The following is a 15399-nucleotide window of genomic DNA, read 5'->3' on the forward strand; positions in this document are numbered from 1 at the left end:
GTACGGTTTTGAAAATTAATGATAATATGCCCAGTATATATGTTGACAATTGTAGAATTTTAGGTGAAATGATTTCCATTGAAATGGCAAAAGATTGCCAGAATGACTAAACAGCATCGCACAAACTTGGGGTGTGGACAGAAATGTTCCTTGTGAAATATAGTATTTGCCTATCTAATTTTTAAAAGAGTGGCGTTTATAAAAATGAACATTTTGTGTCATAACTGATTTTGGCAAAAGTAACTTTGGTAGAACAAAGCACATTGTAAAAAGCACCCACACTAAAACTGAGTCACTTCCTTCAGTCCAAACTGCTTACAGGGAGGCAGCAACAGTTAAAGGCTCACTTATCCAATTTGGAGGTATGTCTAGCTTAGTTCTGCCCACAAAGTAAAAATCCTCTGATGTCATCCTGTCTATATAAGGTGGAGACAAAGAGACATACAGTCAGGACATTCAAAAAATCCAACTCGACATCCAGAGATCCAGACATCCAACATTCACCCTGCAAGATTCCAGACTCCAGAGCAAGGCCAGAACCTCTTACCCAGGCTGAACCTCTAATCCAGAATTCTACAAAAATCCCAATAATTGAGGGAAAAAGGGAGGAAGGCTGCTGAACCCTTTTGGGATTATTCCAGTACCTACCTGCTTTTGCCCTGCTGAGGCACGCCACTGTCTACAGTGACCAGACTAGGCCCAGCTGTCACACTCCAAGAGGAGAGCCGCAGCTGCACAGTGACCAAACCCCCTGTTCCGCTGTCCAAAAACCCCGCTGGCTGTCCCTGCTTTTTTACCTGGTATGATGTCCAATCCAAAAGAAATCCTATAAAAACCCTAGTAAATTCTTAAAATTGTCAGGATCCTCTGTGTTAATTTACATGTGTTAGTGCCATTCTTTCCAAATCATTTCAGTCTGCTATATAAATCCTTAGTACTAGTTGGAATAAAATAATGAATTCCCATATAAACAGACCCACGGCGTGAATGGGTTAAAATTGCAAATTAACCTTTGTCGCGGACAGCATTCCTCTTTTCTAGCCACTAAAATATAGTCTCAGTAAAACTTGTCATTTTCCTTTTAAAACCCATTTTCACTGTGCAACTGCTTTCATTTTAAAAAGCCGATTTTTCCTTTCCCTGTAAGAATCCCATACTATCATCCATCCAGAATCACTGTTTCACTTTTATATCATACCTGATATGTGCCTTTGTACCTTAGTACTAAACCCATATTCCGATTTTGTCTATTTAGCTCATTTTCCAAGCCATCTTTCTATTTGAAACCGGTGAAAGAAAACAATTGCAATTTCTCCATGTGTGAGTCTTGCTGCACTGTGTTTCCTTCCATGGTCGATTTTCTACACTGTATGCCCGTTGGTTAACACATTGCTTTGTAGCTTGCGAGTTTTATTGTTTCATTAGGACAGCCACATCCATTCTTGCCTTAGCCGTTCAACCGCACATGTAAAATCACCATTCAGAAATTCTGAATGTCAGTTTGCTCATTTTTCAGGGAAGCTCAATCTGATTTTTGCCTCCCATTCAGGGGTGGTAGGTCAAATTTACAATCCGGTTTTTGCATAGTATACCTGACACTTTGCTACTCCTCTACACCCACACAAAACCTGGTTAACAGGGGTTTGAGTGGGTGTTGCAGGGGGAATGCTTAACTTTGATGCCATTTAAAAGCACTACTCTAAAAGTAGTCTTGCTTTCTTTCAATTGTGCATTGTGTATCTTATGTGAAAAGGTCAAACTAAGTGTATTCTATCATTTTATTCTTTAATTATCACCACACTGGTGATTGCTGTCCTATATTGAATGCGTTTGATTTTATTCATAATAAAAAAGAAAAAAATATTCTATCATTACACACCGGCCTGGTTCATGGTCCATTGCGACATGGGGTGTACGTTAAGGGGTTGTGAGACAGGTTGGCTGCATTCTCAAAGCTGAATCCAAATTCATAAATTTAAAAGCATTTTGATTGTGCGCTGCATCCCTGGCCAGTATAAAGAGTCCTGGTCTGGAGTGTGGCGCCTCTTTAAAATCCTTAACACACCCCAATTGTGAAAGTGCTATAATAGATTAGTAATTTCTTATGATATGCTATTTAAACTGCGCTGTAGGGGTGGTCCTGAGAGAGCTGCGTGTGTCGACTGCCTGGATAGTTGTCCTGCTGTGTGTCCTGCTGATCAGCTTATCACTCTGTATGCTCTGTATGGGCTATCTAATACAAGAAGCTTGGTTTACCACCAGTCTGTGTCTGATCTCCTTATTTGCTGCAAACTGAGGCTGATGCCGAGGGGGCTCTTTGGGAAGGGGCCTGACCTTGGCCACCACAGAATAGTTTCACTGTCTCTGGCCTAACTGTGCAGGAGTTCTGCTGTGGGCTGCCCTTGACCACAATCACATGGCCAAATAACACAAGGTCCCCACCATCGGTGGACACTTTAGATGTGTGGCACACCTGTTGATGGCAATGCTGCCAAATCTGTCATGTGGTTCGAGAGGTCCGCATAGAATCTCCAGCGCAGCGCATGGCCGTGAACCTGTTGCCCTGATGGATCAGTAAATACAACCTTCTGCTTCGGTTCTGTCACTTTATTTTTACTAAACGTTGATTTGCCATGTCGTGTATTCATTCTCTCTCTCCCTACACCTCCTGGTATGTTTTATATTTGTCTGTTACTAAGTAGATAGCTGCACTGCAGATATTTTCAGCTCTGCCGGCCACATTCATTGTGATTGTCTATAGTCTGTCTGTTTTGCTTCGATGCACTGTGTGCTGGTGTTGGTGTAGAGCTCGAATTGTGTCCCCCCAAATAAGTACTGCAAGGCTCTCCTGAGTGTACATTTTTGTTTTTTGCCATTTTCTGAGAGATCTTTAGGATTCTGAGTCAGAGTACAGTATTTTGGCAGTAAAGTAAACAAACAGATAGGTGTCCCATATTGTAGCAGAGCAGTCGCAGGGGCACTGATAGCCCACGACTCACCTCTTCCCTGTATCAGAGCAGCTCAATCCAGATGCAGAGAAGTGCTCCCAGGCTGCCACAGCTCAAAACTAAGCCAATGTTTTAGAAAAATGTTCTCACCAAACATAAAACAATGATAACGACATGTTCTGAACTACAGAACGAAGTCCGTAAGTAGTTCTGTTGTAAATGGCCTATTGTGTAAATGTCATTGCTGTCTGTCATGTTCTAATTAAAACTGCTACTGTTTTCTACCACTGTTAAGTTTTGCATCGCTTGTTGAATTGAAAGTGTTTATTCTCATTTTGTCATTGTAGGTTTAACAGCTTGAGTTACTGTACGTTTTTCTTCTCACACTGGTTGAAAGGGAGGTTTAGATACTCATTGGCCCTCATTACAACTCTGGCGGTAGCTGTGCCGTTAAAAACATTAAAAATGGCACGGCTGCCGCCGGAGTTGCATTTTTTTCCGGCACCCGTGAATGCGCAAGGACCCGGTCATGCCGAGTTAGGTGTACCCGGTAATTGCCCATTTTCGGGTGCTGGCATCTAGGGCCGCCCCATCCCCATTCTGTCCCATAGGGCTGACTGGGGATGGGGACGTCGGATGCACTGGCACAACTCTGAATGTGCCGGTGCATCCGACGTGCCCTGCTCGCGGTGCCGTTATACCTGCCAGGAAAAACATGGCGGGTGAAACGGTTCCCACAAGCAGAGCCCATAGTATGGTGGTCCGGGAAGTATGGCACCGACATGCTTACCAGTACCGTACTTCCCAGACCGCCATGCTCATAATGAGGGCGATTGAGTTTTCTTGTGATTAAGGCATAGGTCCACTGCGTGATGTCAAAGTCTATTTCTGGTTTTCAAACTATTGAAACATGCTGCTGTCTCCAGGTTGAGTGAGTTTCAGAGTCAGTGTGCCTGTGGTTAATGTGAGCCGACACAGAGATTCGGTTTGTGACTAGGGGGTCCAGGTGTGTTGGCCCCCAGGATCGAGCACAGGTTCCTATGTATTGGCACTGGTTGTCTATCAGGAATACTTTCTCAGCGGGATGTCGCTGGAAGATAGTTGTGCATTCCTGTGGTTTGTCTTGTGTTTTTTTCTCCACCGCTGTGTTGTTTTTGACTATCTTCATGCTGCGGCTTGCCTTAGCCACTCAAAGGGTTGCTGTGGTGCGCCATTACCACACATATCCTTGGCCTACACCAGACACCTTTAATTTTATGCCTGCAGGCCTGCCTTGTTTAGGGAATTGACATATTCCCTTGGTGTTACTTGTCATTGTGATTGTTTTGGTTGATGAAATGACTTTTTGTTTATTTTCTTGATTATTGTGGGCACTTTCGCGATTTGTTTGCTAATATTTACTAACGTCCTGTCCATGTGACAGGCTACCTAGTGCTATAGAAATACCTGCATGCTTTATTTCCATGCAAAGGGGAGGCCTTCATTGGCAAGAAAAAAGTTACTGCATAACTACATTTTTGTGATTGGCCCCCTTCATTGCTGTTATGTTATGTTAGCAGAACTTGTTAAGCGCACGTTCGCCAAATGGCATCATGGCGCTGGAGGCAGAAGGTGGAAAGAAACAATGCAGAGTTTTTTAAAACAGTAAATATGTGGATGGACCTTGGCCATTTGGGAGTTAAGTGCCAAATGTTACTGCGGAGGCAACCCTGACGTGGTTCCGTTAATTCTTCTTGTGTCTTACTTTATCTTTATATTCAGCAGCCTCTATCAATCCTTGCTTGCTCCTGTCTCCCCTTCTGTACCACCTCTCCGGTTGGTCTTTATGCTGTCACCACCGGTAAATACCCATTGCCGGGAGGTTGTGTGCATCATCCCTCTTGATCAGCAGTACCTTCGGGCCTGCCTCCCTTTGTGTCTCCCTGCTCTTTTGGTTTCTAGACCTAGCCATGGGCAGTGAGCTTTCTACAACACCACTTACACCTCCAGTAGGAACCAATGCCTTTTTCATGTTTTCAACGTAGGGGGCATTCACCTGTAAATATTTCAAAGAGTGGAATTCTTGAGGGCTTGTTTCATTGTGGATGACATTGTCTTACACGAGGCTTTGGCACAAAGAAAGTATAAGGTGTCTGATGGTCATTGGTTGGCTTATTTCACCTGGTACAAAGCGTCTATAGACAGATTACGTGACAGCCAGACTTTTCACCAGGGCCACCAACCACAACAGACCTTTGCACACCGATTTTACCTGCCCAGCAAACCCTGCCAGGGCATCCTTTCTGCAAATATTGTAAGCAGACAGGCCATCACATCCAGCAATGTCCTACCGAACTTTCCAGACCACAGCAATATGGTCCCAGTACTCGATGCGATTATTTAATTCATCCTAGCCGTTCTAATTGCTAACCTACAGCCCCACCATCATACCCTCCACCTCCTCGGTCTCATAACGGGGGCTACCAAGACATGGTTATCTCCTAAGGTCCACAATGGCATTTCTAGAGGCTCCCACTAGATTGGTGTGGTCCCTATCTCAAATATGACATCGAAGGGAGCAGGGTGAATTGTTTGATTGACACTGGTGCCAGGAGCTCCATGCTGCGAGCAGCTGATTTTCCAAATGTGGATGTCTTAAAGGAAATTGTCAATGCTGTTGGGATATCTGCCAAGTAACACCCCCATTGTGAAAGTGCTATAATATATTAGTAATTGCTTATGATATCCTATATAAACTGCATTCTAGGGGTGGTCCCGAGAGAGCTCTGTGTGCCGACTGCCTGGACACCTGTCCTGCTGTGTGTCCTTCTGATCAGCTGATACTCTGTAAGATGTGTATGTGCTATCTAATACAAGAAGCTTGCTTTACCACCAGTCTGATCTCCTTATTTGCTGCAAACTGGGGCTGATGCTGAGGGGGCCTTTTGGGAAGGGGCCAGATCTTGGGCATCACACTTCTCTGATCCCTGATGGTAAGGGGAGACTTCAATGATTACTCCCATAATTGGGAGAGCGGTCGGCAGTACAGACAGTACATGGCCATTTGATCCCAAAGTTAACCTGTCAGAACCCCTACATACCTTATGTGGAAAGTGGCCATTGTTGTGGGTTTTTGTGCACAATGGACTATAGCCAGAGTATTAATAGGAGGTAATGATCGTGGGATGGATTCCCTATAGGTGTCAGGAGCAGTTGCTTGATTGGTGGTTGGGACATTGTTCACCACGGCTGTGAGCACTGGGGGTTGGTGGGATCAGTGGGTTTTGGGCCAATTGGCTCCTTGTTGGTAATTGGTAACAGCATATGAGAACTAATCGCTTACCAGAAACCCTCTGCGTAGACTGTGCCATTGGTTCTTCTTCCTGACAGGAGAGGAAGTGGGAGAACAAACAGAGTCCTTTGTGGAAGGCAGATGCTTCCTCTTGGCCACACACCTTCCACGACTCATTATAGCCCAACCCACAGGAAGGGAATGAGAAGATGAAAGACTTTGGGGACAATTGGGAATAATAAAGGATCACCAGTGAAGTAGTAGGATGGGCACAAGTGAGAAAATGAGCAGTATCAGAATCGGTTATGGGCGAGAAGATAGAACCATGGAAGGAAAGGGCATAGCAGGAAGAGATGGGGAGAGAAGGTGGTGTAAGAGAGGATCACACTAGGAAAACATTTCAAGAGAAATAAATGGTAAGGTCAGATGAAGAGACAGGGGAGGACAGGGCATTGCCAGCTGTGGGGGGGGGGGGTGGGGTGGAGTGGAGGCAGTTTACAAGTTGAATGAGGTGACTTGGCTGGGGTGTGTAGGACACAATACGTTTAGAAAAGCAAAGCTGTTTTAGTAGCATAAAGTGCAAAGTGATAAGTAGAATGAAGAGATGATAGTAGGAGGTAGTCAGAGGTAGAACAATATGTTTTCCAGCGATGCTTTGCACAGAAGAAATTGGAACATAGGGAACAGATGTCTTAAGTAAGCCAGGGTTGGGGAACTTTACCGGATGGGGAGAAAAGGGGGGGCACGAAGTAGAGGGAGTCAAGGATGGATGTGAGCATTGAACTGGGAAGAGCAAGGGCATTATTGGAGGGCAGAGAGGAAAAGAAGGAGAGAGAAGATAGGGAGCATATTAATGAAGAGAGGAAAGAAGGAGTATTGAAAGACTTGTGATTACGGCGAGTATAGATGGGCAAGATACAAAGAGAGGGAGAGAGTAAAGAGGGTAGTACAAAGCAACAACAGGCACCACTCCTCCAGGAGCATAAAGCCAGAAACCATGCATGCCTCAGCATATCCTCAACCAATTATATAACACAGGTGGCACACAGCAGGTGAAATCCCTTCACCAACCAACCCAAGTCTCTTTCTGTTTTTATAAGGCAGGCCCGCCTTTTGCCCCAAACAAGCTCCAAAACCAAGAGCCACACCAGATGGCTCCCTGGAGCCCTGGACATGCTCAGTGCAGCCCGGGGCTTCCAACACCTCAAAACAAACAGAGGCCCAAGCATGCCACCACGCACCACACCAGAGTAATCAGAGACACCACCCGGGGCGCAAGTCTCTTAAAAGAGTCCATCACAATCCACTGCTGGTGCTAGACCACAAAGACCCTGCTGGTCCTGGCGCCCACCCCAAGTGGCTATTACCCCTGTGCCAGGCCCCACTCAGTGACGGGGTTATGACCTCAGAAGTAAGTACTGGGACAAGGAAGAGGAGCATGGAGTTAAGGCAAGCATTAATTCTGAATCACATCAGTAGCATAGCATAAACTCTGCCCCCCCCTGCGAAGCAACAAATCACGGGTTGTGCCACACTCTGGGCCGGCCTAGATTACCACGCTTACGCAATACGCACAAACGTACTGCTGCAGGGGTACACTGCACACTGTACTAGGAAAAGGATACATCTATGTGTTTTAAGCATTATACAGTACACTTTCTGTGAAAAATTGGCTGAAAAGCCAGAGTGTTTGAAATTGTTTTGGAGGGTAACACTAGTCCAACAATACAATACATGCAAGTCACCAACAGTGCACAGGAATATTAATGCTTTAATTAATGTAATCCTTTGCAATAAAAAAATGTCATGCCACAATGAAAACATGTCCGATTGGCTCCACATTATAGACCAACTAGACATGTAATAACATATTACAGTAAAGCATGCCAGGCAACATTTAGACATACCTAGACTGATTGCACCAAAATGACAGTCGAATCAATAACATGGTTGTTTTATCACAAATGTCCAGACAAATATACCATGCCACAGTAAGAAACAGCTAGATTGGCAGCACCCAAATGCCAATCTAGCCATGTAGTTGCACTAAGCAGGACTGCTTTAGCAGAGATGCCCAGTTAAAAAAGGTCAAGCCAAACTTTGAAATGACTAGAGTGGCTGCACCAAAACGCCTCTCTAGCCACTAATACCAGATATCATGCCTCCTTAGCCTGGAGAGGGATTGCCATTATGATTTATTGCACAATCCCTGTCCCTCCCACACAGCCCCTCTCCCTGCAACATCCTGCCCCAACCCCCAAAATCAGCACATCGGCCCAGAATTACCTCCACTTCCCTCTTCCTTGTCCCAGTGCTTACGTACGAGGCACCTTGCCTCATAGGTAAGTACTAGGACAAGAAAGAGTTGGGCTAGGAGTAATGAAAGTTACAGGTAGCTAAGCCAGGTATTACCTCTATGTCCCGCCACCTCATCCCAGTATTTGTGTATGAGGCACTTTGCATCATACACTTTTACTGGGACGAGGAAGAATGGGGCTATGAGTAACGAAGATGACCAATAAGCAATCCTGGCATTAAACAAAGGAAGTGGCACAACACCATTGATCTGACTGGGCTTCAGTTCTTTCCCCCACCCTGAAATTTTGGGCTATGTTGATTCAACCTGGCTACCCTACAAAGCCGTTGCCGGACAGAACAGGACACAGATGTTAAACGGCACGTGGGTTTCGCCGTTATCAAAGGACTAGCACTTACTAATATAAACCATTTCACTGTTAGTTATTGGGCAGTTGAAATCGTGATGTGGGTTTAGCACTTGCATGCCAGGGGAGTGATTGGAATGGTAGAGAGGGGACAGGAGAACACTCATTCTCACAGCAGTCCATAAGTGAGTGCTTTCAGATTAAAAGGAGAGGTTTAACTGCTTGTAACATTGAAGCTGCACTAGAATAGTCTCATTAGAATACATAAAGAAGTTAGATGCCCCCACACAAATATGTTTTCCCCTCCCCACCGCCCGTGAAGTTAGCGCCTCTCCCAACATGGTTTAGCCCTTCCCGAAATTAAGGTTTTGTTGAGCCCCTGAACACAAGCACACACACCATTCACCATACACATATACGCACATATACGCACACCCAGCCATCCATGCATTGAAGTGTGTACCCTTTCACCATACAGGCACAACTAGGCATCCACCCATACATTTAAGTGTTCTCCCTTTCACAATACAGGTACACCGAGGCATCCACCCATACATTTGAGTTTACACCCTTTCACCATACATGCACACCCAGGCAGCCACCCACAGATTTAAGTGTGTACCCTTTCACCATACACTCACACACACACACCCAGGCCACATCATGCACTCACTCATTAATACACATTATATTATACACATATATATATATATATATATAGTACATACTTACATGCACACACACACATTTAATACATGTTCTTACCTTCAATCTGTTGGTCCAGGTAACAAGACCTTCAGCTCCCTGCAGTTGCCAGGAAAGCTTGTTCCTGTCACTCTGACTTCATCAAGACATTATTTCTGTTAAAGGTCCTAACCGGAACAGAAATTATTTCTTTTATTTATTTATTTATTTTTCATTAGTGTTCGTTTAGTGAATCAAACCTTTTACTAAAATCGACTTATTACATGATAAACAAACCAAAAAACACAACAAAAAAAAAATTAAATCTTGTGAGGGGATTCCCCCCTTATCTTCAGTAGATGGTTGCAAAAACTCAGCCTAATAAAACAAAATTAAGATAGAGAACTCAATGTTACACTTTTTACACAGTATCCTTTGCGTCTTTGCTGTTCAAGTGTGCAAATGCTTCCTTTAAGTAAGCTAAGAGGGCTAGAGTAATTTGAACTCATTCTCCACTTAGCAAACAAGCCCATAGTTCCTTGATGCAAAGAGTGGTAAAGTGTTGCAACAGTTTTCCCAACCAACGAGTTCTTATTTCACATAGGGATGGATACATTAAGGTCAGATGTAACAGGGTTTCTCTTGGTCCATCAAAAGGAAAGTGTCCATGGTCCGTGGATCACTCATGTCCCCTGCACACTCGAGGGATTGTATGGTGTCAAACAATAAATCAATGTAATTCCAATAATTTATGCTGGATTGGAAATGAATCCAATGGAGTAATAACTCATGTTAAGGAAAGCGAGTTCACTGGTGAAGAGTCTATGTGTGGACCCCCCTAGTTCAATGCCTAATGATTTTCTGAAGGTTTCGGTGATTCTAAATAATTGTAACAAATCATTTTAAGAGCAATACAATTGAAATTATGTACAAAATGTTTAATTTAACTCAATCAAACATGGAGCAAAAAACCTTCCAAAAAAGAGGGGCCCACAATGTTACAATATTATATTCATATTGCTACAATGTTGTATTGGTAAATCGTCAAGAATGTCAACAGTTGTTCATATTTAAAAACTCAACGCCTTTCGGAAAAAAATTCCTTCATCAGGAGTAGTTACTTAAGGATGCGTTCAACAATTCTGTAATTCCAATTCAGGTATCTGTGTGAAACAAATAAGGCTCTATCAGTTATGGTATTGATAATACTGAATTTGTAATGGCATTACTTGACAGTGAAAAACACCCTAGCTCTCATAGGTGCCCCAGTTTGTTTCTACTTGACCCTCCGTTGAACGTATCTCATTTCTCATAGTTGAGGTAGTTAAAAATTCTGTTAGAAGTACCTAAGGATGTAAATGATAACGGATTGATTGTATTTTGGACTTCAATATAGCATTATGCTGTTTTAATTGTTGCATAGTGGAGTAAAAGACATACCTCATCGGATTAAGGTGATCACCGACTCTCAGGTAGGTCAAAAGTCGAACCCCATAGAAGTTTTCAAAGTGCTTAGCACAGACTTATAGGTATGCTGACTAAGTGCCTCGAATTTGTACGCTTCCACTGAAAGGAAACGTGGTTTGATTTAGAATAATGTTCTGCATATAGTTGCCAATATAGGTTCAATATAGTGCCAATAAGTAACTAGGCTCAAATTACCTACCCATTGGAGACTTGGACATGCGTAAGATTTAGATAGTGTGAAGGCTCCTAGAACTTCCAAGGTCTCGTGTGATCTTCAGTATATCTTCATCAAAAATCCAAAATAAGGAGATTTGACAAACAGCCCGGTCAGGGAAAACACTTCTCGGCTACTGTTTGGGTAAAAAAATATATTTTGAGGGAGTAGTAAGAAAACAAATTTTTATGCCATATTAGATGTTGTAGGCTGTGATTGTACATATTTGGTACAACTATTATGGTGTAGTTCAACGTGAGCATGGTTGTTAATAACTACATAGGACCCTTAATCCCATTCAGTAGCTAGTGGTCATAGACAGCGTTACATTATGTATGTGTCAGTCTTCTCCAAGTATGGCTGAATGACCCTTGTAATGGTCTGTGAAAATGGACGACCGTGTGAACATAAGGAAGAGTCTCACTTAATTCTGTTCGGGAAAACTAATGCATGAACTCGTCACCAAAGGCCTAAAGTTCAGGACAAAGGTTGCCTACGAGTTCAGTTTACCTGCAGGCCACTGATGCTCAGATCTCAGTTTGATACTGTTGTATGTTCTCTTGGTCCATCACATAGTCTGCAAACCTCCTTCTTCATCATTTTGGTTTTCGACCTTTCCTCCGTAATTTCTCTATTTGGACAAAGCTTCATGCGAAAACGCTTAAATTGTTGTCTGAGGTGATAGTCTGGGAATCTTTATAAGTATTTAGGCAAGACTCCCCTAGCTTTACACTCTAAATCAGAATAGCCATAAAGATCTTTTGAAGATGTATACTTGCACTTGTTAACCCAATCTTGATCGAATAATTTGGCTTTGACTTTGTCAGGTGTAAGAACAAGTGGCTTTTCAGAGGAGCCCATATGATGGAGTATGGCCTTACAAATTTCTTCCCAAGTCTTCAACGTTGGTTCCAGGGAAGATTGAAGTGCTGTGTGTAAAACTTTGAAGCCACCGGCCATTTCACCTAGTGGGCACTTCCTGTAGAATGCCAGATTCTTCCAAACTGTAATGGTGTATAGCGACGTAAGACCAAGCTCACGCCTGATTATTTGAATAGGTAATGCCTGGGGAAGGCAGAGCACCCTACACCAAAAGATGCCCTCTAATTTAGGTCAAACTGTTGCAGACAGTGAGAAGGGAGTCTCTGCTCCGCACGTTAGAATGGGGCCTACCTTTAAACGATAGAAGTCTACTGTTGGCTTGAGAGAGACCTTACAATATTTTTCCGCTAGAAGTCACGCCTGGGCAGCCAAGTTACGTGCCTTTATTCTGAGGGCTGCCTCTCTTTGAGCGTCAGATATGCTGTTGTTAATAGTCATACCCAAGCATACCAGCGATGAAACTTCTCTCCGATTTTCCCCGTTAAGGAACTGGAGCGGTCTTCGCATTAAAATCTTGGAGGCAACTTTTCCCCCTTAAGTCAATACACTTGATTTTACGACATTGATACTTAAACTATTTGCTTCCAGGTATTGTTGCAGTGCATTCAGTTGTCTGTGAAGGCCGATAGGTGTCTGATCCAGGAGTATGACATCATCAGCGTATAGCAGTCAATTGATAGAATATCCTACTATACGCGTCTGGAAGCATCTTATTGCTTCAAAGGCCTGATCCCCTCAAAGAAATGACAATATGAGGGAAATGCTAAAACATAGGTGCACAGTGCATGAGTAAGTTCTATACATGTTACAATATTGCGGCTGGTTACAAATAGCTTAAACCATGATGAAATAAACAATACATAGAGCTTCATAGTGCCAATAATAAAAGCACTAAGTGAATCCTTCATAAAGATAAAGATATGGAGGAAATACTCAAACATAAGTGCACAGTGCACAAATAATTAAAAGCATATTACGATATTGCGGCCAGTTATAAGTGGCCAAAACCATGATTTAAAAAAACCAATGCATTCCCAACCTAATATTACAATATGCCTTGATAAAAGATAATGAATATGCAATATTAATAAATCAGCCAGATCATCTAATATGAACATAATCAATAAATAGCTGTGAATATGTACATAAACAACAGCATGAAAGCCCCATATTAGCAAATGATTAACATCAAGGAATAGCAATCATTCCATATCGGAATCACAAATACATATGGGGAATGTTATATATATATGTGTCCAGGCAAAAAAACTTCAGCTCTCTGCAGAAGCCAGGAATGCTTGTTCCTGTCATCTGCAGAGGATCTGGGGGCCTCTGTGTCATGGGGTGGAGGGGAGCCCCATTACTTCAAAAGGAAATGGTTTCTTTCTGAAGTCAACCTGACTTCATCAAGAAATAATTTCTGTTAAAGGACCTAACCAGAACAGAAATAATTTCTTTATGAAGGCAGAGTGACTTCAAACAGAAACTATTTCTATTTGAAGTCATAAGGCTCCACCCGCCCCATGACATGGAGGCCTCCAGCCTGTAGGCTTCCATGTCATGGGGTGGGTGAACACCCTGGAATTCATAAAGAAATAGTATCTTTTTCTAGTTACTCTGCCTGAAAATAATGTAACTGTAACAGAAATAATTTCTTTATGAAGGCAGAGTGACTTCAAAAAGAAACTATTTCTTTTTTTCTGTTTTTTAAAAAAATTTCTAAAAACAATGTAAAAAATGTTAAGTCTGAGGGGTCCTTTCCTAGGATATGTGCGGACCCCTGGGCCGCAGGTTGCCCCGCTACGCCAGTGAATCACATACTGATTAATGGTCGTATGGTCAATTTCAATTTCTTATTCCATTGTTGTTCTTCCATCTGTCTCTTCCTGGGCACGCTTAACTGGGTTGTTAGGTTACTAGAAGCATCTTACCAGTTTTTTCTCTGCAAGCCTGGAACGCAACATCCACATACATTCTGTTTGATTTTGCCATTTGCTTCAATGTCACCTGAAACTAATCTAAAAGCCACCTTCCATATAGATGTTCGTCTCCCGTTTCTTTGACCTTTTCTTTGACCTACCACTGCAGTTAGATGATTCCACCAATCTTTATTCATGTAACTCCCTCATGCATAAAGGCAGAAAAAGCTCAGAGCTGCTGAATACTCCAATGTACCTTTTTCGAGCGCACATGTCATTTTTTTTCTCCTAGTGCCTCTACAGTTTTTCAACAGAAGGTCCGACTCTACGGTTCTCCCTGCTTCCCTAGCCTTTCACATTCAAATTCTTGTGCTTTTTTCCTTTAAAAAAATCAGTTCAACAAACTTCCCCGAGCAGAGACTCAGCTGTATCACCCAAAACACCATAACATATAAAAAAAACAGGGGCAACCCACCATTGCTCCCAGAAAAGGGTTCATCTTTCGTTTCTGTTACTTCTTGCATCTGTTAGCCCTTCCCCCCGCCCAGCACAGCTGCCTAGACATGTTTAATCATTATATGATGATTTTCTGGTGTTCCATGCAGCTGGTTTTCTCGGTAGCATTGTCCGCAGAAACCTGTGTCCATGCACTTTGGCATTTTCAATTAGAGTTTGTATCCAATAAATGGATCTTATTCTGTTATGAGTGAAAATAACGCCCACAGACTGAATAATACAGACAGGAATCTTAATTGTATTGCATAGTCAATGGAAAATGAAAAGTCCATTTTTGTTTTGACGTTGAACCTGTCTGTGAAATGTTAGGAACCTCATGCTGAGTATTTTTCTGTGTGTTTGATTATGTACCCACACCTGTATGTTTAACCACTGGTAATCCAATTATGCAGAACTCTTTTTCAGACTCCTAAATCCATGTACTAATTTGATCTTTCAATTTAGTTTGGACAACCTTTGTTCTTCAGTATTTGTGGAGTAGTTATTCAGGCAAAGCATCTATAGATAAGTGCACATACATCAGCAAAGACATCAATACCAGAAGTCAGAGTTTCCCCTACAATTATCAGTCATGTGATAATAGGGAAATTAGACCCTTTTAAAGCTATATCTCGGCGATGTACATATGCTGAATCACGCGCAGTGAAAATCATGCTCCACGCTGGATCCATGCCCGACCTTTGTCTTCAGGAATAGAGCGCTCTTCCTATCACTATCAATTACTCCAAGGCTTCCCCCAGTCTTTCCAGAGTGCTCTGTGAATTGTTTGCTGTAGCCTGAAACCATGAGAATGTTCACAATGGATGCAGTGGAGGGCAAGAACACAGCCTCGTTA

The sequence above is a fragment of the Ambystoma mexicanum genome, chromosome 4q (genome assembly GCF_040938575.1).
Source record: "Ambystoma mexicanum isolate Mex_15411 chromosome 4q, UKY_AmexF1_1, whole genome shotgun sequence".
Lineage (NCBI taxonomy): Eukaryota > Metazoa > Chordata > Amphibia > Caudata > Ambystomatidae > Ambystoma > Ambystoma mexicanum.